Here is an 8,714-nt window from a genome sequence, read left to right on the forward strand (position 1 = left end):
TTAAATGTTTTTGATCAATGTCTTTGATGACATCATATCCGGCTTTTTGTGAAAGTTGAGGCGGCACTGTCACGCTCTCATTTTTCAACCAAATTGGTTGAAATTTTGGTCAAGTAATCTTCGACGAAGCCCGGACTTTGGTATTGCATTTCAGCTTGGAGGCTTAAAATATAATTAATGAGTTTGCTCATTAAAGTTGTCATTAAAATCGATTTTTCGCAAACAGATTTAAAATTGATTGCATCGTATTCTTCATCACATTCTGAATCTAAAAATATATACATATGTCATGTTTACTCTTCTTCTTCTTTTCTGACATGGATTACAGGATCTTTTTTGTGCGCACTTGGTCTTGTGCTTGCGTGTACACACGGGGGTGTTCGGACACCGAGGAGAGTCTGCACACACAGTTGACTCTGAGAAATAAATCTCTCGCCGAACGTGGGGACGAACTCACGCTGACAGCGGCCAACTGGATACAAATCCAGCGCGCTACCGACTGAGCTACATCCCCGCCCATGTTTACTCTTAAAGGCACAGTGCAGCTCACAGCCTTCGTTTTGCGTTTTTGTTGCAGCTGAGTGCATTTACAGTTCAAAAATCCTCCTATGGTAGTAAAACAAACCTAAAACTACCCAACGACGACATCTGTGAAGCTCGACAGTTTCTTGTTCACGCGAGTGCATACATTAACCTAGTTATTACGTGGTGTTTGGTCGGAGTTCGATTCAACTGAGTGATTCCGGCCTTCATTTTGTTTTACACAAACTGATGATGATGTTTGACATAGTTTGCTAATGACTATCTTTTTGTGCATGATGTGGTGATCTACCTGATCTAAATTTAGATCCAAAAATAAGTCAAGACCAGCCGGGTCCGAGTACGAAATTAATTCGTAAAAAAATCGCAGTTCTTGACTCTTTGGGTGCAAGTCAATGAAACTTGGTAGTTCTTCTAACGGATAGCTGCCTAAGGTATGACTAAACGCCCCAGGGGCTCCGTGCACCTGGATCTGACAAGTTCAGTACCTTTAAAATGTGATCACAATTAACGAAAATAGATTAATTAGTCTTACGATTAAAATTTAAGAAATCGATCCAATAATGATTTCATCTTATTCTTTATCATTTCCTGATTCCAAAAACATATAGATATGATAGGTTGTATTCAAAACAAGCTCAGAAAGTTAACAAGAATACAGAAAAGCGCGCTTTCCTGCTTAGCACAATACGCTACCGCGCTAATCTGGCGTGTCAATATCACTACGTTTTGCACGTGGAAGGTGAGCGTTTGTTGTTGTTGTTGTTGTTGTTGTTGTTGTTGTTGTTGTTGTTGTTGTTGTTGTTGTTGTTGTTGTTGTTGTTGTTGTTGTTGTTGTTGTTGTTGTTTACAATAACATACAAGAAAATTGGTTGATTAAAATCAACATGGCCGAAGCAATGTTTTCATAAAAGAAGCGGTATTGTACGGGCACATGTTGAATTTGGGTTACATGTGTTGCAGAGTATTTGAACATTCGTAGGCATAAAAACATGCAAAGAAGAGTGATAGGTCCCTGTTGTGAATATAGTCAAGTGGATAAATTGATTACTTATGTATCACACTAGTTTTGCTGTTACAGCAGTCCCTCTCATGAACGGACACCCTTGTGCCAGTGCAAACCTGTCCGTTGCAGGTGGCTGGTCACGGAAGAGCCCCCCCCCCTCCCCATTACACACACTCAGGCACACTGACGGACTGAGTGAGTCTTTGCTACTGGTGAACGAACTCTACTTGTCCTAAAACAATAAGGTCAAACTACTACAACTTATAACTGAAAGAAAAAAACTGTCCTGTAAAAATGACGTTAAATCAACGGTGTCAGAAAAAGAGAGATAAAATAAATCCTCAAATTCCTGAGGATACACGCACCCCATGAAAGCAGCCACGAACAGAGGCACACATGCTTGTGCAGATACTTTGCAAAAATATGAATTGAAAACCTGCATTATGTGTTTTTTCTTATTTGTGTGTGTGGCTTTATTGAATACTTCAGGCAGTGGCTTTTCCCTGTCCAGTTTTCTCTTTCGTCTCTCTTACCCCTCGCTTACCCACCCCCACCCCCCCACTCCCTTTACCCAGCCCCGACAGCACAAATTTCTAATCTGCAAGGCAGAGTACACATTTTCTAAAAGGAAGACTACTCCTCTTCAATTATATTCAGAGATCTTCCATCTTTTTCCACCATAAGCCAAGTGGTCGAGTCTTATACCCCCTTTCCACACAACCGTTCTAGGTCCCGTTCCCGTACCGACCAAGGAACGGTGCGGGCACGGGAGGGATCGGGAGAGAACCGCAATGAACGTAAATGATCGTTAACGGAACTGCTTTGAACGGTAGGGACGGCTGAGTTTGGGCTGCATGTTCACATTTTTAGCTGTTCCCCTCCCGATAGAATGAACGGTAATGGAACCTCAACCCATCGGTAACAGAACGCTTGGATCGTTAAAGGAACTTAAAACAACGGTAACGCAACGGTAGCGCTCTCACACACTGAGTTACCATACCATTCATCCGTTCTGGGTCCCGTTCCCTTACCGACCAAGGACGGCTGCCACAATGGTCAGACTAATAGACGCTGCTGAAAGATGCCCAAAACGGCCGTTTGCGCAGCGTTCCATTGTTGTGGCAGCATTCCTTGGTTGGTACGGAAACGGGACCTAGAACGGCTGTGTGGAATAGGGGTATAACTTTTGACACCGACAAACTGAAGAATGAACAGATTTATGAGGTAATCGGAACCGACCAAACAGACTGAGCCAGTAGCGCGACATATGTCGTGACAACCAGGTGACAGTATACGTAAAGTAGCGCAACAACCAGCCTAAGGGTTCAAATGTGAAATTGGTTCTGCGAACAACAAAATGTTTACACATGCATTGTGCACAGAGAACAAAAGTTTACAGATCACCATGCATATATGGCATTATGATGGTTAGGCCTGAAGAAATAACTTTGCTTTTGTTTAATATTTCTCTTGGGCTGCAAGCCAGCACAACATAATTAAAACATTTCATTTGCCAAATCAGCGCCACCAAAACTGATAAATAGGACTAAGCATGGAGTATTCATTGCAGGGGCTCTTTTTATATTTAGTCAAGTTTTGACTAAATATTTTAACATCGAGGGGGAATCGAAACGAGGGTCGTGGTGTATGTGCGTGTGTGCGTGTGTGTGTGTGTGTGTGTGTGTGTGTGTGTCTGTGTGTGTGTGTGTAGAGCGATTCAGACTAAACTACTGGACCGATCTTTGTGAAATTTGACATGAGGTCAGAGGAGCCCTTCAAAGTTGAATTGTAGACATATTTTGATGTGAGCTTGCCCCTTTAACTTTACTATGGATGATATCTCTTACAAACTTAAACACTGAGTGGGGCGTTTGTTAGAATTTCATAGTGAGCCACATCTGGTCACATATCGTTAGGGTCAAGGTCACATTGACCCCTATGAAAAATGTGACCAAGCCGGGTAAAGAAATCCATGTGTCTTGGTAAAAAATCTTAACAAAGCAAAGCCCATGCGACTCTCATGCTTGACCTTTGTCTTAAAGTGAGCTTGACCTTCAGGTGACCTTGAAGGTGAAGGTCTAACAACTGAAGCTGGCAAGGACATTGTACACTATTAGAACTGGTTTACAGATTTTTCCTACCAAATTACACATGACCTTTGGCCAAGGTCAAGATCATCAAAGGTCACACATCACAAGGCTATCAATTCAAGACATAGGAAGCATAAACATACTTATTGGCACTTTCTACAAAGAGACATTGTCACTTTTAGTGATTCAATTGCCCGTTTCAGTCACATTTCATAAGGGGCAAAGTGACCTTGACCTTGATGATATGTGACTAAATGTGGCTCAATATCAGTATATAACATGTGCCCCACACAATTATGAAGTTTGAAAGATTTTTTTCATAGTTCAGGGTCAAGGTCACTTCAAAACATGTATACAATTCAACTTTGAAGGACTCCTGTGACCTTGACATTGAAGCGAGCTCAACCAAAATGGTATCAGAAGATAAGGCTTTCTTTTTCTTGTATACCATACAAAACTAAGCCCGCTGTTTTTAATTTGTTTTCCAGAAAACTGGCACAATGTGAAATTTTGCAGTTTTTAGACCACATTCATTCTCCCTGTGACCTTGACCTTAAGGTAAGGTCAAGGTTCTCAAGTATCTTTTTTGAGCTCTTGGGGTCATACAACATTTTGCAACATTTGGTGTTTCTTCACTTCATAGCGTTCGAGAAAAATCCAAAGGTAATGATTTGTACAGACAGATGAAGACGGGCAACGGACAACGGCTGTACGACCAGGGTGAGTATGTACGCTCACTTTTGCTACACATGCGAGTAGCGGCTATTATCCGTTGTTCACAAAACATTCCTATATAATGTTTGGAAACAATGGTAGGGATAAAAATCAACCGTTTCCAAATGTGCTAAAAAATCAAAAAGACGCGTTCTATAACGGTCAAACGGTCCCTTAACAGACTTGGGCGGGGTCGTCTGACGGTTGGCAGACAGCACAAACACCCTGTGACTGCTCGCAAGGAAAAAATAAATCTGGATGGCAGTATGGCTACAACTACGTCGTTTAGTGTAACCATAACCCCTGAATGTATGAACAGCAGAAAAGGCTGTCTTTGACGTCACTGTATAATAAGAAGCACAAAAGGGATTTTTTGGAACTTTCTCTTGGTTGGAGACAAACATGTCCGCAATGCATTCGTGCATCAAGCTATCCATGTAGTCGTTTATTGTTGATTCTTTAGCTCCTCTATGGCAGGGGGGTTTTCACTTTGTTTTCCTTCAATTTCACTATGGGAGTTGTTCTTAAACATACGTTTGTTAAGAAAATTTTGGCTGATTGTAAAACAGCTGTAATATACGGCAGTCCAGGTTGTCCTTCAACTGTAAAAATGAAATAATGCTCTTTAAAGTATCATTTACAACAGTGGTGGCTGTTTTCACAAGTATGCTACAAAAAACACGACAATACATAATACATAAGGAAAAGCCCTATGTTTGGTCAGTTGGTGAGATAGGTAAATGTTATTTTTGTGTGACAGTTCTGATGGTTTTCAAAGGGCTAATTCTTTGCTTTTCGACATATGCCCAACTGAAAACGCTTTAGCAACTCATGTGCACATGACAACCATCTAAATAGACTACATGTTCGCAGAAAACACAATACTGATTATAGAGGGGAAAATAACGGCTCTTTTTAAAAGCACGTTTAGTAGTGAAGTACTTTTAGGATTGTTTGGAATTTTTTACCAGCAGACACCCTTTCACTGCTGGGTGTCTTAGTATTGTAAGATGTGTGATTTGAATTTTGGTTTAAAGGTGCCTTTGGTTTGAACACCCCTACCCCTACGAGGCAGAAATACAAAGAAATAGAAGGAAATTGAGCCTATTTGGAACCAGACTTTAGTATGTTCCCATGGGGGGATTCACGGTGCGAATGACACTGCGTCAGCTTGTTCATTTATCTTTAGTATTTTCTTCAACTTTAACTTTTAGGACCATGTATGAGGTTGTGGCAAGCTAAATACACAACACGACGACGTCTCGGAAAAATAGTAAGGATTATATAGGGAAAAACAACAGTGTCAGTTAATGTCCGTTTTGAAGGTGTTAGTGGTTGGGGATTTTGAAAAGCATCAGACATCAGGCAGATACAATCCTTTCTGCGTGTTCTGGTGCAGAAAGAGTTTTCAGTTTATACATTGGGGTGACCAGTAGATACCGTTTTACAACCATAGCCCCAAACGACATTTACAGAGCCCAAAGAAGGATTAGGGTCAATTTCAAAGCCACTTTTCCATATGAAGCGCCAACTTTATATGAAAATGTGTTTAATAAACATCAAAGGACTGAGGTTGAACTTTCTGATAAGGGACATTTTAAACCTAGTCATTGTCACTTCAACGTTGTTCTCTTATTATTGCTCGTAGTACTAGTAGGCTTGGTGAGCAAAATGGGGAAAGCCGAGACAAATAATGGCGGCCACCAAACCCAAACCCAAGCAGAAAGACGAAATTCACCACGTCAATAAAATCCATGACGTACATCGATTACGTAAGCTCTCTTGCCAAAGAGACACGCATCAAACCAGAAACCTTCAGGACGTCTCTCTGGTTGAGGAAAGTAGTCTCAGCACTCTATAGCCCTGCAGTTGGTCAAAAGAAGAACTGGAAGGTTGGCATTTAATTGTCAATCTTCAACCTAACTTCGCACGAAGGTCCAGCGAAACCAAGCTATAGAAGCCTCCAGTGACTGATATAATCACCCAGTCAGAAAAGAACCGTGAAGATCGGCAGCTTGTCGTTGTCACGGTTTGGTCGCTGAGTGCGCTGGAAGGGGAAAGCTGCAACCACTGTTCTCTGCTGCTGGTTTCCGGCAACAACCCTGAAACCGTATAAAGCATCACAGTCACAGATAACCCTGGAAACGCCGTTGCTTTTCATCCACGTGACCTCAGTGGAGGAAACAGCCGCTCGGTCTCGTTCAGTCGTTGCTACACCAGTATAATTATCGCCTGCGAAATATCAACGTACAAACCGGCCAACACTGTACGCTTTTAGTTCTGAGTTGGTTCAGAACATTTCACAAGGCAGTGGTCTTTACAGTCTGTGCGAAAAGCCTGCTGGTACAATCTGGCCCGAAATTCGTGTTCTTCAATTAATACTTAACAGTTTAATCGGTTTTCAAGCTGTGACATCAATTGCAGAGGATTGGGCGTTTTTGCAAGAGAGCAAGACCGGGCAAAAGAAGAAAAGCGACCATCGACTATAAAACTAAAAGAGTCCGTTTAACTAAGCGCGTAGACCAAACCTATTGTGCTTTGTTCCTGGTGACACTGAGTTTGAGCTTCATTGCGTTGTACAGTCTGCAGCACAATATAAGGACTTGGTGACTTGTCCCCCACCCTCTCACCACTGTTCCTCAGTTGTACGTGAGCATGGGAGGTAGAGAGGCGAAGATAGGCCTTGCACTGTTAGTGCTGCTAACCAATGCACAAATGTTCGCTTCTGGTCTGTGCAGATATTGCCTGAGCGAGCTGGGTGACATCAGTAACCTCAAGACGGCAAGCCAGACTAAACAATGCGCGGCGTATGAGAAATATAAAGCGTGCGCCGAAAAAAATAAATGTGATTGGCCGGACCTGACAGTGGAAATCGCAATGAAGAAAAGAAATATTACCTGTGAAATGACTACTAGTACTACTACTAGTACTACTACTACTACTGCAGTATCCACTATAAGTGGAGTGGCGGTGGTAGCCAGTGGCGGTCTGGCGATACTGCTGCCAGCGCTGGTCATTGTCTTTTGGCTCTAGGCTGCACAACCCCAAAGCTCCCACATCTCTGTACCGCTTCCTGGATGGCCGTAACGCTCGTCGCCGTCTTCTGGTTACAGAATATCAGACCTGTTTATACCCATAAGTGTTTTGGAGTAATGCTCAGCCCCAAAAATAGTAATCCTGGCACAAAAATAGTAATCATCCAGCATTCGTCGCCAATTACAACGCACATGACAACTGTGTCGGCGAAACGCAATCATGCACATATATCCATCATTCACAAACAAAACACATCAGTCAGTTTTTGTAGTCATCATAATTTCAACGAAGATCACATCAAAAGCACATGCATCACTGATTCTTTTTCTTTTGCTCGTAGTAGGCCTTTTTCAGTGTGTCAAGCGCTTCTCTACTGCTTGCCGAATGAGTGAGGGCGAGACTTCACCACTAGAATAAGGCTCTCCAGCGTCTTATCAGACAGACATGATCTCTGGTCAGTCCTGTGCTTTTTCACCCCATTTTGCCATTGAAAAAACAATGCCAAACATGTGAATTGATTAAAAAATAAAAAATAAATTATTTTTTTTTTTTACATTTTTTTTTATTTATGAAAATCGTAGTCTTGACACGGATAGCGGAATGGCGTATTTTTTGCAGAAAATCGTAATAAATTACGCCAAAATCGTAAGGGTAAACAGGTCTGGAATATACAACTCAACAGACCTTAACCCATCAGACGGTTTTATTCTTCCTGGATCAGTCGTCGAAACAGTCGTTGCCGTCTTGTGCCAGAACACTTACAACCCAACAGATCCCTATCCATCGGACAGTTGTATTCTTCTTTTATCAGTCGTCAAAACGGTCGTTGCTGTCATGTAGGCTACTACAGAACATACAACTCGACAGACCTCAATTAACCCATCAGACGGTCTCATTCTTCTTGGATCAGTCGTCACAACAGCAGACCTGGTTACTGTACGAAATTTTCGTACAATCTTACGAAATTGAAGACCGCTGTACGATTATACGCCAGACATTAAAATCATACGCAAAAAAACCACCAAAAAAATTATTAAAAAAAAAATAAAAATAAAAAAATAAATAAGTCTGAAGAGGACTGTGTGAGCCTAGAAAGCAATGTGTAAAGAGGACTGTATGAGACCAGAAAATACTGACCAGTGCAGTGACAGAAATGAAGGGCTGACTCAATACTGCTGACAGCAGCTGATGCAAATTTTCCTCAGAGGTCAAAAATAAAAATTATGTTTTTCTATCATTCGTTTCGTGTCACATTTTCAAATATCTAATAGTGTATGGGGTTTTTTTTCTCAACAAAAATGTTTTAATTTACTTTCAGCACAAATTCT

The sequence above is a fragment of the Littorina saxatilis genome, linkage group LG17 (assembly GCF_037325665.1).
Source record: "Littorina saxatilis isolate snail1 linkage group LG17, US_GU_Lsax_2.0, whole genome shotgun sequence".
In the NCBI taxonomy this organism is placed as follows: domain Eukaryota; kingdom Metazoa; phylum Mollusca; class Gastropoda; order Littorinimorpha; family Littorinidae; genus Littorina; species Littorina saxatilis.